Raw genomic sequence first — 22,783 nt, forward strand, 5'->3', positions numbered from 1 at the left:
TGGAGGGTGGGCAAGGCATCCTCCCACCTCCCCCATGTGTGTCAATTCTCGAGACAAACCAACTCAAAAACCCAGAGGGAAGACAAAAAAAAGAGAAAAAGAAAGTGAAAAGGAAACAGTGGCACAGAAAATAAGAAGAGTGATGAATACTAGAGAAAGAGATACAAACAAGAAATCTGAGCTTTCCTCTGATCACACTGCATTGGTCCCTTTGTGCGTTTCCACACCAGACCATAAAAGTATTGTACAAACACAGCATGATGTGTTTCCTCTGATGTATTCTTTGCTAATTAACTACATGTTTCTTTCCACCCAGATCTACGGAGGAGATAAAAGGAGGGGAGGAAGAAATTAGAGTAGTCTTGGGGGGTTTTCCTCTTCCTGTGATTCTGTGAAACAGTCCTGTTGTGTTTCAGCCCCTTAGAGCCCCTGGAGTGCATCTATTCCCCAGGTCCAGCCTATCCTGTGCTATTTCACTTTTCCTGGGTCAGGAAGACATGAATCACTCCCTGGCCCGCTGACCTGCAATCTGACCTGGAACCTGTGAGTTGGAGGTCTTTGGAGATGAGTCATCATGAACCAGTCATACTGATAAAGAGGACCAGGCAGAGACCATACATACTGCTGAAGTTAGAACCATGGCATCCAGTGAAAATAAAATACTTCACACAATGATATAACTAATAAAAGAGTAAAAATACACTGCTCAAAAAAATAAAGGTAACACTTAAACAATACAATGTAACTCCAAGAATCACACTTCTGTGAAATCAAACTCTCCACTTAGGAAGCAACACTGATTGACAATAAATTTCACATGCTGTTGTGCAAATGGAATAGACAAAAGGTGGAAATAGGCAATTAGCAAGACACCCCCAATAAAGGAGTGGTTCTGCAGGTGGTGACCACAGACCACTTCTCAGTTCCTATGCTTCCTGGCTGATGTTTTGGTCACTTCTGAATGCTGGCGGTGCTTTCACTCTAGTGGTAGTATGAGACGGAGTCTAAAACCCACACAAGTGGCTCAGGTAGTGCAGCTCATCCAGGATGGCACATCAATGCGAGCTGTGGCAAGAAGGTTTGCTGTGTCTGTCAGCGTAGTGTCCAGAGCATTGAGGCCATACCAGGAGACAGGCCAGTACATCAGGAGACGTGGAGGAGGCCGTAGGAGGGCAACAACCCAGCAGCAGGACCGCTACCTCCGCCTTTGTGCAAGGAGGAGCACTGCCAGAGCCCTGCAAAATGACCTCCAGCAGGCCACAAATGTGCATGTGTCTGCTCAAACGGTCAGAAACAGACTCCATGAGGGTGGTATGAGGGCCCGACATCCACAGGTGTGCTTACAGCCCAACCCCCCACCTGCATGTTCCTTTTAACATGATGTGGGTTTCATCTGGCTACTCTACCATAACGGCCTGATTGGTGGAGTGCTGCAGAGATAGTTGTTCTTCTGGAAGGTTTTCCCATGTCACAGAGGAACTCTAGAGCTCTGTCAGAGTGACCATCGGATTCTTGGTCACCTCCCTGACCAAGGCCCTTCTCCCCGAATTGCTCAGTTTAGCCGGGCGGCCAGCTCTAGGAAGTCTTGGTGGTTCCAAACTGTGTTCTTGGGGAACTTCAATGTCACACACATTTTGTGGTACACTTCCCCAGATCTGTGCTGCAACACAATCCTGTCACGGAGGTCTACGAACAATTCCTTCGACCTCATGGCTTGTTTTTTGCTCTGACATACACTGTCAACTGTGGGACTGTCCAATTAATTATTTTATTGATTTTTTTTTATTGCCGATCCCACTGCAGTTCTCCCGCTGTTGCGACCCAACTTTGAATAGCACTGCCATAATGTATGAAATGGTTCATTCAAATTATTTGGACATTTCTATTTATTTTTTTATTTCATCGTTATTTAACCAGGTAGGTAGTTACGAACAAGTTCTCATTTGCAACTGCGACCTGGCCAAGATAAAGCAAAGCAGTTCGACACATACAGAGTTACACAAAGAATAAACAAACATACAATCAATAATACAGTAGAAAAATCTATATACAGTATGTGCAAATGAGGTAGGATAAGAGGGGTAAGGCAATAAATAGGCCATGGTGACAAAGTAATTACAATATAGCAATTAAACACTGGAATGGTAGGATGTGCAGATTGTGCAAGTTGAGATACTGGGGTGCAAAGGAGCAAGATAAATAAATAAATATATACAGTATGGGGATGAGGTAGATTGGATGGGCTATTTACAGTTGAGCTATGTACAGGTGCAGTGATCTGCTCTGACAGCTGGTGCTTAAAGCTAGTGAGGGAGGTAAGAGTCTCCAGCTTCAGAGATTTTTGCAGTTCGTTCCAGTCATTGGCAGCAGAGAACTGGAAAGAGAGGTGGCCAAAGGAAGAATTGGCTTTGGGGGTGACCAGTGAGATATACCTGCTGGAGCGCGTGCTACGGGTGGGTGCTGCTATGGTGACCAGTGAGCTGAGAAGTTGGGGCTTTACCTAGCGGATAATTGTAGATGTCCTGGAGCCAGTGTGTTGAGACGAGTATGAAGCGAGGGCCAGCCAACGAGAACATACAGGTCGCAGTGGTGGGTAGTATATGGGGCTTTGGTGACAAAATGGATGGCACTGTGATAGACTGCATCCAATTTGTTGAGTAGAGTGTTGGAGGCTATTCTGTAAATGACAACGCCGAAGTCAAGGATCGGTAGGATGGTCAGTTTTACGAGGGTATGTTTAGCAGCATGAGTGAAGGATGCTTTGTTGCGAAATAGGAAGCCAATTCTAGATTTAATTTTGTATTGGAGATGTTTAATGTGAGTCTGGAAGGAGAGTTTAGTCTAACCAGACACCTAGGTATTTGTAATTGTCCACATATTCTAAGTCAGAACCATCCAGAGTAGTGATGCTGGACGGGCAGGCAGGTGCGGGCAGTGATCAATTGAAGAGCATGCATTCCGTTTTACTTGCATTTTAAGAGCAGTTGGAGGCCACGGAAGGAGAGTTGTATGGCATTGAAGCTCATCTGGAGGTTAGTTAACACAGTGTACAACGAAGGGCCAGAGGTATACAGAATGGTGTCGTCTGCGTAGAGGTGGATCAAAGAATCACCATCAGCGAGAGCGACATCATTGATGTACACAGAGAAGAGAGTCGGCCTGAGAATTGAACCCTGTGACATCCCCATAGAGACTGCCAGACGTCCGGACAACAGGCCCTCCGATTTGACATACTGAACTCCATTGCAACTGTTTTCTTTTTTTTTTTTACTTCAATTTTAGAATTGGTGGGCTCCTGAGAATGTTCATTATTACAATTTTTTGACCTTTTATCTAGCAACACGCAGGCCCCACCAACCTGAGAATATCTACAGTATTTCCTCTGTTTTTTTTATTTGATTATTATTATATTTTTTTACCTCCATTTAACTAAAGTCAGTTAAGAACAAATTCTTATTTACAATGACGGCCTACCCCGAACAAACCCTAACAACGCTGGGCCAATTGTGCGCCGCCCTATGGGACTCCCAATCACGGCCAGTTGTGATACAGACTGGAATCGAACCAGGGTCTGTAGTGATACCTCTAGCACTGATGCAGTGTCTAGCACTGCTCCACTCGGGATCAGCTTGTCACTTAAATCTCACTATATTGATTACTTTCATTTTACTCTGCAACTCTTTCCCACTGTTGCTTCTGACTTTTTTTCTCCAGTTAACGTTACAACCGTGGAAACGTTAGTGACCTGTCAAACACACCCCGGTAATGGCTGAAATGTGCTCAGTAGAATACAAATGGAATACAAAACACCAACGATTGGCTGAGGATTTAACCCACCGCCTCGACACATCACAAGAAAAACACTATTTTTGCAGGTGTAGATTTTTTGTGCAATTTTTAAAAAGTCATTTTAATACAGTAATGTGCTGAAATGAAAACAATTTCTAAAAAGGAACACTGGGATTATAGTGATATTATGTCTGATCTCGCAAACAATGTTCAGTATTTGTAGATAGGTGTAATCTAGAAACGAGCGTTTTGATTTTAAATTGCGTGGGTATCATTCTCTTTACACACTTGTAGAATTATGGTAACAGAACGTGACAACTGTAATGGATCATTAATGAGGCAGTCTAGACAGCACAGTTTATGATTAGAGGTAGTTTGTGGTTTCACCCATTTCAACCCTTTATATAAATGTATTAATGTATGCAAATACACCCAGTCTATGCGCAAATAAAATTGTATTTATTATTTTTTTAAATACCTGATAGATCGTTATAGGGAAAAAAGTGACATATTACAATAAATTGAATGCCTGAATTACCACCAAAAAGCCTGAACTCATTATTTGTCCATGCAAGTACAGTGTTAATGTGCTATAATTCAGTCAATATATGATGGATTTAAACAATTCTAAAAGTTCAGAGTATCTTCATCCATTGTCCAGTGGTTATATTCATCAGCATTGTATTTAAACTATTTAACAACTTTGATACCCATTGCTACCTTATCTGGGCTCCATACAGAGAGAAACCTTCCTCAACCGTCAGCAAGGTCATCCATTCACTTAGGCCAAGAAGAGGAAGAGGCCCTGTGACCAACTTAAGGAAGTAAACATTGTAATACCATAAGTTATTTTTAACTGACAGATTTTCCTTTGAATTCTTAGCCATAAGATTAGAAATTACGAACATGTGAAGCTCAATAATCAAATATATCCTGTAGGTCATGTGGAAATGTATTTTATCTATCTATTTTGGTTCACCAAAAGAGGGGAAAGTAAATTGGAGTGGAAATTATGACTGATGTACTGTACTTGAGGGGAGCCAAAATTACTTTTTGGGAGGCCATCTCAGGTAATGGTTATTGATTGATCAATCATGTTGAGAGAGACAGGAGGCCAGTGTTTTACCCACAGTCTTTACATTTTGCTAACAGGGACAAGCGAGGAAACACAGTTACACATGAGTTGGCACATCTGTCAATTATCATTCCACTGCACATGCATTTTCAGGTCAAATACTGTTCAGGACTTTGGTATCAGAAAAGCAAAAACATATTGAAGCAATAGCCATGTTCTATAGCAACCAGTAGTAAGTAATTGAAAACTGTGCTCATTTCCAATTATTCAAATCTCATGAGAATTGTCACCCAATTCCACCAATCAGGAATCAAAGCAACAAAAAGAGGGCCAAAACAAGTCTCAATCTCCAACAAAACATCAGCCTGTTCTCTCGGTCTCAAAATACAGATATTAGACAAGTATATGTGTTGTAACTTTAATGTGTTAGAGTTAATGTTTAAGTTAATTCATTGAGCTGTATCTAAAGATATTTCTTTACAGTTATTTACATATTTAATTGTATTGGTTAGTATTGAATTACGCTTTTGACTGCAAGTTCCAGAATGCCTTGCGACAAGAAGTAGTGAGTGAACGCGCTAGTTAAGTGCAATTAACAGGTGAACATTTAGTTACTTTGCGCTAGCAGTTTGCTGGCATTGCTCTGTAGAATCTAAAGTTGTTAAATGTAACGTGATCAATAATTATTACTAAAAGAAGCTTTCATATCAAACCCGACGTCCCGAGTCATTACTTTGAAGATAGTTATTCTATAATATGTGGCAATAGACATAATACTTCCAAGTGTTCCATCACTACCATTGCTGCTGTAACACCGCCCGTCTCATTAGAACCCCAACACTGCTGCTGTAACACCGCCCGTCTCATTAAAACCCCAACACTGCTGCTGTAACACCGCCCGTCTCATTAAAACCCCAACACTGCTGCTGTAACACCGCCCGTCTCATTAAAACCCCAACACTGCTGCTGTAACACCGCCCGTCTCATTAGAACCCCAACACTGCTGCTGTAACACCGCCCGTCTCATTAGAACCCCAACACTGCTGCTGTAACACCGCCCGTCTCATTAGAACCCCAACACTGCTGCTGTAACACCGCCCGTCTCATTAAAACCCCAACACTGCTGCTGTAACACCGCCCGTCTCATTAAAACCCCAACACTGCTGCTGTAACACCGCCCGTCTCATTAAAACCCCAACACTGCTGCTGTAACACCGCCCGTCTCATTAAAACCCCAACACTGCTGCTGTAACACCGCCCGTCTCATTAAAACCCCAACACTGCTGCTGTAACACCGCCCGTCTCATTAGAACCCCAACACTGCTGCTGTAACACCGCCCGTCTCATTAGAACCCCAACACTGCTGCTGTAACACCGCCCGTCTCATTAGAACCCCAACACTGCTGCTGTAACACCGCCCGTCTCATTAGAACCCCAACACTGCTGCTGTAACACCGCCCGTCTCATTAAAACCCCAACACTGCTGCTGTAACACCGCCCGTCTCATTAAAACCCCAACACTGCTGCTGTAACACCGCCCGTCTCATTAAAACCCCAACACTGCTGCTGTAACACCGCCCGTCTCATTAAAACCCCAACACTGCTGCTGTAACACCGCCCGTCTCATTAGAACCCCAACACTGCTGCTGTAACACCGCCCGTCTCATTAGAACCCCAACACTGCTGCTGTAACACCGCCCGTCTCATTAGAACCCCAACACTGCTGCTGTAACACCGCCCGTCTCATTAGAACCCCAACACTGCTGCTGTAACACCGCCCGTCTCATTAGAACCCCAACACTGCTGCTGTAACACCGCCCGTCTCATTAGAACCCCAACACTGCTGCTGTAACACCGCCCGTCTCATTAGAACCCCAACACTGCTGCTGTAACACCGCCGTCTCATTAGAACCCCAACACTGCTGCTGTAACACTGCCCGTCTCATTAGAACCCCAACACTGCTGCTGTAACACCGCCCGTCTCATTAGAACCCCAACACTGCTGCTGTAACACCGCCCGTCTCATTAGAACCCCAACACTGCTGCTGTAACACTGCCCGTCTCATTAGAACCCCAACACTGCTGCTGTAACACCGCCCGTCTCATTAGAACCCCAACACTGCTGCTGTAACACCGCCCGTCTCATTAAAACCCCAACACTGCTGCTGTAACACCGCCCGTCTCATTAGAACCCCAACACTGCTGCTGTAACAACTTGCAAACCGCAAATGAGTCCCCCCCCCCCCCCCCAAAGCAGAGGAGTCCATAGTCTCGCAGCATAACACTCACAAATATACAGTGTCTAAACAATTGGTCTGTGAATATACCAGTATCGCAATATTTTTCAAAGGCAAGAAAGAATACATGACGCAGACCAAAAACGATTTGGTCCTTTAAAAACCTGTTGTCTGTAAAATATTGTGTAACATAGCTTCGAAAACAAACAAATGTGACTGGATGACAACATAATTAGGTTTGTTTCCAAGTACCACGATACTGGTATCATCACAGCCCTATTCAACAATGGCTAACCCCATTTTGTGAAATTGAGTGCTGCTACTGTGAACAGGCCAACAGATGTGAGGCTGCTGGGAGAAAAACTTCCAAGAAAAAGGATGAAGAGTCATCAGAGCGCAGATGATTGGTCCTCCTGACTCCGCAGGCTCTCTACGCCTAGATAGGATTGGCTATAAACAGTTTCACTGCAGTTTGGGGTGCCAATTAGGTTCAGCAATTGTCACAGGTCAGTTCACCGTCCGTGGCAACAGGACTGGGGGTGTGGTGATGGATGATGGTAGGTGTTGCATGTCAGATCATTATGCCTACTTCCGTCACGGTTACAAAAACAGCTTCCGAGGCAATCACAGACAGCCTGTGATATATTATTCATGGCTGCAGCAGTGTAACCATTTCCCGTCTCCCATAGGGAGACAGGCATACAGTACAGACGTGTAGACAAACGTAATGACAGGGCAGGCCATATACACTACCCCCAAAACCTCAATCCCTTTCACCTCCACACTCTTCTCCAAGGTGGGGTCTTATTATGGGGCAGAGGGAGAGACTAGGGGTCTAGGTGTCAGTAGGAAAGTGCACCCTCCCCCCTGTCCTTAGCAGGGCTGTCAGTAGCACAGCTAGCCATATCCATTTCCACAGGCAAGGCCACTGACACCGAGACCCAGCACCTGACACCAGGCCAGCTCAGGGGGCCGGATGCCTCAGCTCAGGTCTGAAGTAAAGTTACCAAATAAAAGCTGCCCTTCTCGAAAACAGTACGCCCATAAGCAGAAGCAACGCAGGCCAGGCCCCCTTCATCCATAGGAGAAGGTAAACATGTTATTTCTGGCCCAGCCACCGTGTTAGGGGAGGAGCCCGAGCTATACAACCCCAGACCAGGCCAACCGGCACCTGTGGATGAGTTCATCATGGAGCTCTGCCAATGCCTCAGAAGTAACTGCCCCCACGGAGCACCCAGGAAACTAGCCCCAAAGACACTGCACCCAGGGAACTACCCCCAAAGACACTGCACCCAGGGAACTAGCCCCAAAGACACTGCACCCAGGGAACTAGCCCCAAAGACACTGCACCCAGGGAACTAGCCCCAAAGACACTGCACCCAGGGAACTAGCCCCAAAGACACTGCACCCAGGGAACTAGCCCCAAAGACACAGCACCCAGGAAACTAGCCCCAAAGACACTGCACCCAGGGAACTAGCCCCAAAGACACTGCACCCAGGGAACTAGCCCCAAAGACACTGCATCCAAGGGCTAGACCCAAATCCATCTGTTTTGCATTGTTAGGACATGTGTGTCCAAATTTCATTAGCAGCCATGCCTTTAGCACCTGATAGTCAGCAGGAGTGTTGCCTAAACACAGCATATTGTAATGAGAAAGCCCTGGTGTTCTGCTGCTGATCCTAACTGCACTATAGGAATCATCAGTTCTGCAAGCCAAGCAGCGTGCAATAAAGACATATCCTCATGATCCTAATGCTGGCACAACCGAGAGAGGAGAGACAGGGCTTTCCACAGGGTTCGCCTCCAACCGAAAACAGAGCTAGCTGAAGGAAGCCAACTGTGTTGAGGGCATGAGAATGGAGAAGCATTCAGAACTATGCCTAAAATGTACCTTTTCTCTCCTCTCCCTCGAGGGTTGAATTATTTGTGTGGACTGAACAGAGCCTGTGTTTCTGACTCTGTAGCTAGGAGACTCAGGAACACTTTTAAGTGAGTTAATTATCTTTTAAAGATCGTGTAAGCACAGAAACAGAGGTCACGGCTGCCCTCCATCTCCTTGCCCTTTCTCTTTCAGCCAGGGGCTTCTTAAGACTGTTGCTACAGAGCACCAAAGTATGGAACACAGCTTAGCCAATCAGAAGATAGAGTAACTGATCTCTGACCAATCATAAGAGGACTCCAGCTTCCTTCCATCGCCTATCGGGACAGTGTATAATATATAGCAGGTTACACTACAGGCAACTAACACCTCATTTTCACTGACATCTCGAATAGAGCATAAAACATTCATGTTATACAAGTTACATAAGGACTTGTTAGCACTAGTTGTGTTAGTAAGAGAGGAACTCAGTCAGTCGCGCTTCCTTTTCAACTAACGCTCTGCAACATGCAATCAGTGGTGTAGTCATCTGCCCCCTCCCACACCACCCTTTCTCCTCATCAGCTGTCTCGCTACACCCCCAAATCCTCCTCCAAATCAAACCCCCTACCAACCCCCTCCAGTCCAGCTCTACTCACTGCTGAGGATGATCTGAGCGCGACTGATAGTCTGCTGCAGTTGGAAGCCGCTCACTCTGGGAGCAGGCATATCTGTGGACGCCTGGAGGGCCTTCCACTGTCTCTACAGTGCCAGCACCAAACAGCAGCAGCAGTCTCTCCCCCTCACAGAGGAGCAGAAGAGGGCTGAGAGAGAGATCTGAGGCAGCAGGGTGAGGAGCACCAAACAGGACAGCACCACCCTGGGCTGGGACACAAGTCTAAAACAGCAGGCCCTGGTCCCTCTCTCTGGATCACGCTGCTCTCAATGTCTGGTCTCTCCCTCTTTGGTCGCCTTCCCTGATAAGTACAGTGTTGTAGTCTCTGGTAGGCACCGTGCTGGGGTTTCACTCTCTGGGCCGTGCAGGGCAGCTGTTCTGTCAGTGTTAGTAGTAGTAGTAGCAGGCTGGCTAGCTGGAGAACCTCTCAGCAGCGTGTGTTATTATGGCAGTATGGTGCAAAAGAGCATGAGCTCATCAACAAAAAGTGAGGCAGGCAGTCGGGACTCACGTCACACCAACCTCCATCTCAACAGTCCCAGTGATGCAATGGGGTTCACATGGTGGCATGACTTAAGAAAGCAACACACCAGACACCCTGAGACACGGTGTAGGGTGTCAGTGTCCAACCCCCCTACTCTGTCTGCACTCATTTAAAAAGGCAGGGACTTTAGCTGCAAAAACAAAATTATTTTGGCTCAGGGATGCAGCTTGTTTCTATGACGGGCAACGGTAGGCCACACAGAACCACAGTCAACCCAGCTCCCGTGTTGTTCTCACACTGAGGAAGTCATGGAAACAGACACACTCGCCCTGTATTCTGCTCTGGCAACAGGCCATCACAACAAGGTATTTATACCCCCAAAAAGGTGCCCATCAATAAATATACCCCTGGTCCCGCACACCATGCTGCCAGACTGGGCTGTGTTGCTAGGGGTGTAGCGGGCAGAACGGGGGCTGCACAGGGCTGTGGGTGGAGGTTTAGGGGCCAGGGGACCCCCAAAGAGAGGGACCCCACTGTGTAGAATCAGACTGTGTTTAGCTGTTTGTCCCGGGGCTCAGATGGCCGTCTGTCAACATGAAGACCCAAACAGAAGCTGTGGAGTGTTATGTTACAGGACGTTTGTCAACATGAAGACCCAAACAGAAGCTGTGGAGTGTTATGTTACAGGACGTTTGTCAACATGAAGACCCAAACAGAAGCTGTGGAGTGTTATGTTACAGGACGTTTGTCAACATGAAGACCCAAACAGAAGCTGTGGAGTGTTATGTTACAGGACGTTTGTCAACATGAAGACCCAAACAGAAGCTGTGGAGTGTTATGTTACAGGACGTTTGTCAACATGAAGACCCAAACAGAAGCTGTGGAGTGTTATGTTACAGGACGTTTGTCAACATGAAGACCCAAACAGAAGCTGTGGAGTGTTATGTTACAGGACGTTTGTCAACATGAAGACCCAAACAGAAGCTGTGGAGTGTTATGTTACAGGACGTTTGTCAACATGAAGACCCAAACAGAAGCTGTGGAGTTTTTTGTTACAGGACCACGTCTGAAAAACCCTTTCCCTCTGCCTTTCAACTTGGTGCTTTGTAGCCTTACATGGCCCTTTCTCACACACTGCCTCATTTCTCTTATGTCTCTTTTTTTCCTCTCTCTCCATATCAATCTGTCCACAGCCAGATGAAAAGGAGGGGATTACAGCCAGACCAGAACACTGACCGGCGTCCAGCGGCCTGACCTTCAGTCCAGTCCTTTTTTACCCATTTTAGGAGAGCAGAGAGAGGTAGACTGAGGTCATCTGTCTGTATGGGCCTCTATGGGTTACAGGACATGACTGACACAGAATGAGCTCAGGTCAAAGCCCAGAACTAACGTCACTACTGCCCAAAACATTTAGCACCACACTACAGCTCAATGACTTGGGGTTCAATGAGGTTGGACCCAGACATGGGGAGAACACAGTTGCTTTGGTGTGACCTGAGGAGGGTCACAAACAGGCTCCACCAGACTTGACCCCTCAGTCATCTGACTGACGTGTATTACAAGAAACACTCGACCTTCCAGAAGTTACACGACCTCACCAGACCACAAACACTGCCTCGTCTCTGACGGTAACCGATCGCTCCTTTGTCTTGGCGTGCACACACACACACACTCCTTCTCGGTAAAGAGGACGAGAAAAACACTCCCAGTGCTGTTCTGTTGCTGTTCTGACAACGGTTCAAATTACAGCACCTGGGACTCAGCGCTGAACACAGAAAAGGTGCGGTTTGTTTTGGTCCGGCTGGTTTCTGTGTAAACCAAATGTCACATTACACACTTCCATAGAGACAGTCCGATAGCTCATTGTTAGAGTATGTACTCATCTGTCTGCGGGCTACAACACCTCACAGGGCCTACACAGAGAAAACATGAACTCTGAATCCATTACGTCCCTGATCTCCAGGAGTCCGCTCTGCCCTTTGTCCAGTGGCTCAGTCACTCAGTGTTCTATCTGACTGGGAAGGAAGGTGACAACAGCCATTTATTTTAGAAAAGCCCACATGCCACAAAGTCTCAGGCAATAGCAGCACGGTAAGCGGACACAGCTCCGGTGTCAGTGTCAGCCTAGCTCCGACTGCCTGCCATGTGATTCCCAACCACACATTTCACTCTGCTAAAATTAGACCAGATACTATAGAGACCGTAAAAACTCCAGGGACATAGGGAGAGAGGAGGGCTTTCTGAAAGTACACGCATGCACACATATAAAGCACACACACACATATTCAAGAGAAAGAGCTACACACTTCCACCAAAGGCAGTAAAATCCTGCACTACCAGCAAAAGACACAACCATCACCCTGCATTTTTCTTCTCTCCTACCAAGCAGCAGCATCAGTTTTCCAGTGGAGGAACAATGGAGAGAGGCAGGATCAATCACAGTGCAGAGTACGCAATAGAACACACAGCAGCTGGATCTACATTCAGCACAGACCACAGGCAGAAGAGGCCTCAGTAAATCATGTCAACACTGGATTTAGCTAGCGGTGAAATAAATAACAAGTATTATAAAAAGATAGACTAGCGTGACTCCATTGCTCTCTTGTCCGGTGATAAACCCCAGTCCGGGAGTGAATGATGTTGAGCCTCGTGTCATGGAAGGCTTATCATGTCTAAAAGAGACACCTAATAGAACAGAAGTATCATCACTTTGGATGATAAGAATAACACTGGAGTGCTTCTGTGTGCAGTTCTATGTACCTCCAACAACAGGCACAGAAAATCAGATCCATATCTTAACTACAGTTCTCAAAGTGCCTCTCAAACAAAGTTGCTCACAAACAGGGTTGCTGTACCTCAGCTGTAGCCTGGGTGGACTCAACCGGACCTGTGTAAGTGCTGAGCTCCTCTCTGCACACCCCTGACGAGAACTACTGCACACAATACATGTTTCCATCTCAGTTAAGAAGTACATTCACGTGCCGTCACTTCCTGTTGAATCTGCAGACGTGTTGCTGTGCGTTTTGTTGCTGTGCGTTTTGCTGCCAACTTTACTTTACTTTGCTAGCTGACAACTTTACGTTTTTTGTTTTGTTTCTGTTTTTAATTACCGTTTATATTTTTAGTTTTTCCATCGCAACTTTTTTCCCTCATTCAACTTTTTCACTCCGGACGCTTTATCTGGACATGGTTCGTCAACACCTTCAACAGCCGAAGCTAAGTAGTAACATTAACATGATGTCTTCTAATTGCAGTCGCTGTACTCATAATATACAGGAGAACGATCGCCTTACGGCGAAAATAGCTGTGCTGCAAGCCCAGCTTCAGACGCAATCGTTAGGCAAGGGTAATTTCAGTGTAGGAAAGGAAGAAACAGCGTCTGTGCCACCAGTAAGTACAGATAGTAACGTTAGTATAAATCCCCCCGCACAGTCCCCGCAGCCGGACAACTTTCTCATGGCTTCTGGAGGGAAATGCTGTTGGAATGCTCAACCGGTGTCGCTCATTCAGCCGACAGAAACTTTCAACCGGTTTTCCCCATTGTGTAGCGAGTCGGAGTCTGAGTCTGAGTCTTCTCTTGTCTCTACTCCTCCCGTTACGGGGTCTGAGACGCCGAAGGCTCCCACCGTTAGCTCTGACAAATTGAAAACCCTAGTCATTGGCGACTCCATTACCCGCAGTATTAGACTTAAAACGAATCACCCAGCGATCATACACTGTTTACCAGGGGGCAGGGCTACCGACGTTAAGGCTAATCTTAAGATGGTGCTGGCTAAAGCTAAATCTGGCGAGTGTAGAGAGTATAGAGATATTGTTATCCACGTCGGCACCAACGATGTTAGGATGAAACAGTCAGAGGTCACCAAGTGCAACATAGCTTCAGCGTGTAAATCAGCTAGAAAGATGTGTCGGCATCGAGTAATTGTCTCTGGCCCCCTCCCAGTTAGGGAGAGTGACGAGCTCTACAGCAGAGTCTCAGCACTCAATCGCTGGTTGAAAACTGTTTTCTGCCCCTCCCAAAAGATAGAATTTGTAGATAATTGGCCCTCTTTCTGGGACTCACCCACAAACAGGACCAAGCCTGATCTGCTAAGGAGTGACGGACTCCATCCTACCTGGAGGGGTGCTCTCATCTTATCTACCAACATAGATAGGGCTCTAACTCCTTTAGCCCCACAATGAAATAGGGTGCAGGCCAGGCAGCAGGCTGTTAGCCAACCTGCCAGCTTAGTGGAGTCTGCCAATAGCACAGTCAGTGTAGTCAGCTCAGCCATACCCATTGAGACTGTGTCTGTGCCTCGACCTAGGTTGGGCAAAACTAAACATGGCGGTGTTCGCCTTAGCAATCTTATTAGGATAAAGACCTCCTCCATTCCTGCCATTATTGAAAGAGATCGTGATACCTCACATCTCAAAATAGGGTTACTTAATGTTAGATCCCTCACTTCAAAGGCAGTCATAGTCAATGAACTAATCACTGATCATAATCTTGATGTGATTGGCCTGACTGAAACATGGCTTAAGCCTGATGAATTTACTGTGTTAAATGAGGCCTCACCTCCTGGTTACACTAGTGACCATATCCCCCGTGCATCCCGCAAAGGCGGAGGTGTTGCTAACATCTACGATAGCAAATTTCAATTTACAAAAAAAAAAATGCCGTTTTCATCTTTTGAGCTTCTAGTCATGAAATCTATGCAGCCTACTTAATCACTTTTAATAGCTACTGTTTACAGGCCTCCTGGGCCATATACAGCGTTCCTCTCTGAGTTTCCTGAATTCCTATCAGACCTTGTAGTCATAGCAGATCATATTCTAATTTTTGGTGATTTTAATATTCACATGGAGAAGTCCACAGACCCACTCCAAAAGTCTTTCGGAGCCATCATCGACTCAGTGGGTTTTGTCCAACATGTCTCTGGACCTACTCACTGCCACAGTCATACTCTGGACCTAGTTTTGTCCCATGGAATAAATGTTGTAGATCTTAATGTTTTTCCACATAATCCTGGACTATCGGACCACCATTTTATTACGTTTGCAATCGCAACAAATAATCTGCTCAGACCCCAACCAAGGAGCATCAAAAGTCGTGCTATAAATTCTCAGACAACACAAAAATTCCTTGATGCCCTTCCAGACTCCTTCTGCCTACCCAAGGACGTCAGAGGACAAAAATCAGTTAACCACTTAACTGAGGAACTCAATTTAACCTTGCGCAATACCCTAGATGCAGTTGCACCCCTAAAAACGAAAAACATTTGTCATAAGAAACTAGCTCCCTGGTATACAGAAAATACCCGAGCTTTGAAGCAAGCTTCCAGGAAATTGGAACGGAAATGGCGCCACACAAAACTGGAAGTCTTCCGAATAGCTTGGAAAGACAGTACCGTGCAGTACCGAAGAGCCCTCACTGCTGCTCGATCATCCTACTTTTCCAACTTAATCGAGGAAAATAAGAACAATCCAAAATTTCTTTTTGATACTGTTGCAAAGCTAACTAAAAAGCAGCATTCCCCAAGAGAGGATGGCTTTCACTTCAGCAGTAATAAATTCATGAACTTCTTTGAGGAAAAGATCATGACCATTAGAAAGCAAATTACGGACTCCTCTTTGAATCTGCGTATTCCTCCAGGGCTTAGCTGTCCTGGATCTGCACAGCTCTGCGAGGGCCTGGGATCGGGAGAGACACTTAAGTGTTTTTAGTACTATATCTCTTGACACAATGATGAAAATAATCATGGCCTCTAAACCTTCAAGCTGCATACTGGATCCTATTCCTACTAAACTGCTGAAGGAGCTGCTTCCTGTGCTTGGCCCTCCTATGTTGAACATAATAAACAGCTCTCTATCCACCGGATGTGTACCAAACTCACTAAAAGTGGCAGTGATAAAGCCTCTCTTGAAAAAGCCAAACCTTGACCCGGAAAATATAAACTATTGGCCTATATCGAATCTTCCATTCCTCTCAAAAATTTTAGAAAAAGCTGTTGCGCAGCAACTCACTGCCTTTCTGAAGACAAACAATGTATACGAAATGCTTCAGTCTGGTTTTAGACCCCATCATAGCACTGAGACTGCACTTGTGAAGGTGGTAAATGACCTTTTAATGGCGTCAGACCGAGGCTCTGCATCTGTCCTCGTGCTACTAGACCTTAGTGCTGCCTTTGACACCATCGATCACCACATTCTTTTGGAGAGACTGGAAACCCAAATTGGTCTACACGGACAAGTTCTGGCCTGGTTTAGATCTTACCTGTCGGAAAGATATCAGTTTGTCTCTGTGAATGGTCTGTCCTCTGACAAATCAATTGTACATTTCGGTGTTCCTCAAGGTTCCGTTTTAGGACCACTATTGTTTTCACTATATATTTTACCTCTTGGGGATGTTATTCGAAAACATAATGTTAACTTTCACTGCTATGCGGATGACACACAGCTGTACATTTCAATGAAACCCCAAAATTGCCCTCGCTAGAAGCCTGTGTTTCAGACATAAGGAAGTGGATGGCTGAAAACTTTCTACTTTTAAACTCGGACAAAACAGAGATGCTTGTTCTAGGTCCCAAGAAACAAAGAGATCTTCTGTTAAATCTGACAATTCATCTTGATGGTTGTAAAGTCGTCTCAAATAAAACTGTGAAGGACCTCGGCGTTACTCTTGACCCTGATCTCTCTTTTGACGAACATATCAAGACTGTTTCAAGGACAGCTTTTTTCCATCTACGTAACATTGCAAAAATCAGAAATTTTCTGTCCAAAAATGATGCAGAAAAATTAATCCATGCATTTGTTACTTCTAGGTTAGACTACTGCAATGCTCTACTTTCCGGCTACCCGGATAAAGCACTAAATAAACTTCAGTTAGTGCTAAATACGGCTGCTAGAATCCTGACTAGAACCAAGAAATTTGATCATATTACTCCAGTGCTAGCTTCCCTACACTGGCTTCCCGTTAAGGCAAGGGCTGATTTCAAGGTTTTACTGTTAACCTATAAAGCGTTACATGGGCTTGCTCCTACCTATCTTTCCGAGTTGGTCCTGCCGTACATACCTACACGTACGCTACGGTCACAAGACGCAGGCCTCCTAATTGTCCCTAAAATTTCTAAGCAAACAGCTGGAGGCAGGGCTTTCTCCTATAGATCTCCATTTTTATGGAACAGTCTGCCTACCCATGTGAGAGACGCAGACTCGGTCTCAACCTTTAAGTCTTTACTGAAGACTTATCTCTTCAGTAGGTCATATGATTGAGTGTAGTCTGGCCCAGGAGTGTGAAGGTGAACGGAAAGGCTCTGGAGCAACGAACCGCCCTTGCTGTCTCTCCAGGGCCGGTTCCCCTCTCTCCACTGGGATTCTCTGCCTCTAACCCTGTTACTGGGGCTGAGTCACTGGCTTGCTGGTGCTCTTTCATGCCGTCCCTAGGAGGGGTGCGTCACTTGAGTGGGTTGAGTTACTGATGTGAACTTCCTGTCTGGGTTGGCGCCCCCCCTTGGAAGTGCTGTGGTGGAGACCTTTGTGGGCTATACTCGGCCTTGTCTCAGGATTGTAAGTTGGTGGTTGAGGATTTCCCTCTAGTGGTGTGGGGGCTGTGCTTTGGCAGAGTGGGTGGGGTTATATCCTTCCTGTTTGGCCCTGTCCGGGGGTTTCTTCGGATGGGGCCACAGTGTCTCCTGACCGCTCCTGTCTCAGCCTCCAGTATTTATGCTGCAGTAGTTTGTGTCGGGGGGCTAGGGTCAGTTGGTTATACCTGGAGTACTTCTCCTGTCTTATCCAGTGTCCTGTGTGAATTTAAGTATGCTCTCTCTAATTCTCTCGTTCTCTCTGAGAACCTGAGCCCTAGGACCATACGTCAGGACTACCGGGCATGCTGACACCTTGCTGTCCCCAGTCCGCCCGGCCTTGCTGCTATTCCAGTTTCAACTGTTTCTGCCTGCGGTTACGAAACCCCTACCTGTCCCAGACCTGCTGTTTTCAACTCTTAATGATCGGCTATGAAAAGCCAACTGAGATTTATTCCTGATTATTATTTGACCATGCTTGTCATTTATGAACATTTTGAAAATCTTGGCTCTCTCTAATTTTCTCCTTCTCTCTTTCTCTCGGAGGACCTGAGCCCTAGGACCATGCGTCGGGACTGCCGCCCGTGGTGACTCCTTGCTGTCCCCAGTCCGCATGGCCTTGCTGCTATTCCAGTTTCAGCTGTTCTGCCTGCGGTTATGGAACCGCCACCTGTCCCAGACCTGTTGTTTTTCAACTCTTAATGATCAGCTATGAAAAGCCAACTGAAAATTATTCATGATTATTATTTGACCATGCTTGTCACTTATGAACATTTTTGAACATCTTGGCATAGTTCTGTTATAATCTCCACCCGGCACAGCCAGAAGAGGACTGGCCACCCCTCATAGCCTGGTTCCTCTCTAGGTTTCTTCCTAGGTTTTGGCCTTTCTAGGGAGTTTTTCCTAGCCACCGTGCTTCTACACCTGCATTCTAGCTGTTTGGGGTTTTAGGCTGGGTTTCTGTACAGCACTTCGAGATATTATCTGATGTACGAAGGGCTATATAAAATAAAATTGATTGATTGATTGATTGATTGAGTTAAGGACAAGTATAGGAGAAAGCTTGGCTGCACTGGGCCTCAGTGGCGTGCCTTCAGTGGCATGCCAGCCTGTTCCAGCCCTCTATGGTTGCTGAAACCCCATCCAGTCAGGCCTATCCAGCCCCATCACTGTTCTGGACTGTGCTGCTGTAAACGGCTTACTGAACACAAATGAGTCTCTGACTGAGGCTGGGCCAATTAGTGTCCCATCGTACCTCGCCTCCCATTTTCTCTGTCAGCCTGGCAGGGCTTTGGTAGGGCCAGGCTAACACTCTCTGCATTATAAAGCCTATGGCGCTCCAACTCCCAGCCTCCATCCCAGTCTAGCCCATATGCAGCCTCGGCTCCAGAGCAGATCCCTGCCCCGACAACCAGCCTCAGCCTCTAGCACCAAGTCTAAGCCCCCAACCAAACACAGGGGAATTCTGCAAACTCAGCACTGGAGGAGTTCAGCAAAAAGAATAACAGCTAACAAACCCCCCTTCTCTAACGAGGATGAGAAAGAAAAACAAAGGAGAACAGCAGAGCGAGAGAGGAGGAGGATAGAGAAGGGAAGGAAGGAGCGAGGAAGAGGGCGTCTGAGAGAAAAGTCCTTGCTTATGTCGTTATTAAGACAGCTCACACTACAAACGTTGTTGCAAACAGACAGGGGAATTTGAGAGGACTGAAACATCCTCACTCACTCCCTCTCACTCACACGTTGAGGATGTCCTTAGACTCCTTCAAAGTGCAAGCAGACCCCAGGGTCTCCTCCTGTCAGAGGCAGGCTGCAACAGGCAGGCTTTGATAGTGTGAGAACACCCACACCGCTGGAGAAAGTCATCACCATTCCCATAATCAAGCTCATCACTATCGGGTAATTAATACAGGCTAGAAAAGTTCTGTGAGAACCAAGCATTCAGCCTCAGGGAGAGATGAGGGCTAGAGGTCACTGGGGTAAACAGAGCCAGATACACTAGTCAGGCGATAGGCTAGTCAGGAACAAAGAGCTGAAGGACAGGGGGAGAGTCAGGGAGGAGAGTCAGGGAGGAGACGGGGGGAGAGTCAGGGAGGAGAGTCAGGGGGGAGAGTCAGGGAGGAGACGGGGGGAGAGTCAGGGGGGAGACGGGGGGGAGAGTCAGGGAGGAGACGGGGGGGAGAGTCAGGGAGGAGACGGGGGGGAGAGTCAGGGAGGAGACGGGGGGGAGAGTCAGGGAGGAGACGGGGGGGAGAGTCAGGGAGGAGACGGGGGGGAGAGTCAGGGAGGAGACGGGGGGGAGAGTCAGGGAGGAGACGGGGGGGGAGAGTCAGGGAGGAGACGGGGGGGGAGAGTCAGGGAGGAGACGGGGGGGAGAGTCAGGGAGGAGACGGGGGGGAGAGTCAGGGAGGAGACGGGGGGGAGAGTCAGGGAGGAGACGGGGGGGAGAGTCAGGGAGGAGACGGGGGGGAGAGTCAGGGAGGAGACGGGGGGAGAGTCAGGGAGGAGACGGGGGGGAGAGTCAGGGAGGAGACGGGGGGGAGAGTCAGGGAGGAGACGGGGGGAGAGTCAGGGAGGAGACGGGGGGGAGAGTCAGGGAGGAGACGGGGGGAGAGTCAGGGAGGAGACGGGGGGAGAGTCAGGGAGGAGACGGGGGAGAGTCAGGGAGGAGACGGGGGGAGAGTCAGGGAGGAGACGGGGGGAGAGTCAGGGAGGAGACGGGGGGAGAGTCAGGGAGGAGACAGGGGGAGAGTCAGGGAGGAGACAGGGGGAGAGTCAGGGAGGAGACAGGGGGAGAGTCAGGGAGGAGACAGGGGGAGAGTCAGGGAGGAGACAGGGGGAGAGTCAGGGAGGAGACAGGGGGAGAGTCAGGGAGGAGACAGGGGGAGAGTCAGGGAGGAGACAGGGGGAGAGTCAGGGAGGAGACAGGGGGAGAGTCAGGGAGGAGACAGGGGGAGAGTCAGGGAGGAGACAGGGGGAGAGTCAGGGAGGAGACAGGGGGAGAGTCAGGGAGGAGACAGGGGGAGGGTAAGGGGCAGAAGCAGGGAGGGAGGCAAGGTAAGGGACAGGGGTAGAGTCAGGGAGGGAGGCAGGGTAAGGGACAGGGGGAGAGTCAGGGAGGAAGGAAGGGTAAGGGACAATGGTAGAGGCAGGGGGCATAATATTACCAGCAGCTAGGATATGTATGCAATGTTCAGTGTTCTCATAACAACTGTGTTAAATATCATTCTAATTCACCAAGAGATCTATATTTTTCGTATCTGTCAATATACCACCACACACCAATGCTGGCACTAAGACGGCACTAAACAAGCTATATAGGGCCATAAGCCAACAAGAAAAAGCTCATCCAGAGGCAGTGCACCTAGGTGCCGGTGATTTTAACGCAGGAAAACTGAAATCCGTTTTACCTCATTTCTACCAGCATGTCACTTGTGCAACTAGATGGTGGTGGTGGTGGTGGTGGGGGGTATAGATCAACTATATTACACACAAAGATGTATGCAAAGCTCGCCCTCCATTTGGCAAATCTGACCATAACGCCATCTTCCTGATTCCTGCTTACAAGCAAAAACTCAAAACAGGAAGTACCAAGTGGTCCAATGAAGTGTATGCTAAGCAACAGGACTGTTTTGCTAGCACAGACTGGAATATGTTCCAGGATTCATCTAATGGCATTGAGGACTTTATCACATCAGTCACTGGTTCATTAATAACTAAATGTATAGCAACCCCCGGTGTAAAATAGTAAATAGTGGCTACTTCTCAGAACTTTGAATTGTCAAGAGGAGTTAAACTAGGGTGTCCGCTGTCACCATATATATTCATTATGGCCATTGAAATGCTAGCTATTAAAATCAGATCAAATAACAACATTAGAGGATTAAAAATCCAAGGCTTAAAAACAAAAAAGTGTCCATGGATGCCGATGACTCAAGTTTTATATTAAGTCCGCAAGCTAGATACCTGCAATGCCTCATTGAAAATCTACATAACTTTTCTGGAATCTCTGGACTAAAACCTAATTATGATGTGTACAATATTACGTAAAAATAAAATGTACATTACCGTGCAGTTTACCTATAATATGGACTGACGGTGAAGTAGACATACTTGGTTTTCATGTCACAAAATGTATAAATGAGATCTCCACAATGAATTTCAATAGAGAATTTCAATAGATCATGCAACTATGGAGAGGTAAACACCTGTATATTTATGGAAACATTTCATTGATTAACTCCTTAGTCATATCTCAGTTTACTCACTCATGGCGCTGCCTACTCCTGATGATTAGTTTTCAAATCATATGAGCAAAAAATATTTTGCTTTATCTGGGACGCTAAATCAAATCAAAGTTTGTCACGTGCGCCGAATACAACAGTGTAATGCTTACTTACAGGCTCTAACCAATAGTGCAAAAAACATTAGGTGAACAATAGGTAAGTAAAGAAATAAAAACAGTAAAAAAGACAGTGAAAACAGTAGCGAGGCTATATACAGTAGCGATGCTATAAAAGTAGCGATGCTACATACAGACACCAGTTAGTCAGGCTGATTGAGGTAGTATGTACATGTAGATATGGTTAAAGTGACTATGCATATATGATGAACAGAGAGTAGCAGTAGCGTAAAGAGGGGTAGGCAGGTGGTGGGTGGCGGAACACAATGCAGATAGCCCGGGTTAGCCAATGCGCGGGAGCACTGGTTGGTCGAGCCAATTGAGGTAGTATGTACATGAATGTATAGTTAAAGTGACTGTGCATATATGATAAACAGAGTAGCAGCAGCATAAAAGAGGGGCTGGGGGGGCACACAATACAAATAGTCCGGTTAGCCATTTGATTACCTGTTCAGGAGTCTTATGGCTTGGGGGTAGAAACTGTTGAGAAGCCTTTTTGTCCTAGACTTGGCACTCCGGTACCGCTTGCCATGCGGTAGTAGAGAACAGTCTATGACTGGGGTGGCTGGGGTATTAGACAATTTTTACGGCCTTCCTCTGACACTGCCTGGTGTAGAGGTCCTGGATGGCAGGCAGCTTAGCCCCAGTGATGAACTGGGCCGTACACACTAGCCGAGCAATTTCCGTACCAAGCAGTGATGC

General features: G+C 46.8%; 1 protein-coding gene across 6 annotated transcripts in view; it reads right to left on the minus strand.

Moving 5' to 3' along the window:
- The window catches only part of LOC129817415 (protein enabled homolog), a 152,650-nt gene that overhangs the window by 50,361 nt on the left and 79,506 nt on the right, over positions 1–22,783 (minus strand). The gene's annotated exons all lie outside the window — the stretch shown is intronic.

This window comes from Salvelinus fontinalis, chromosome 20 (genome assembly GCF_029448725.1).
Source record: "Salvelinus fontinalis isolate EN_2023a chromosome 20, ASM2944872v1, whole genome shotgun sequence".
NCBI lineage: Eukaryota > Metazoa > Chordata > Actinopteri > Salmoniformes > Salmonidae > Salvelinus > Salvelinus fontinalis.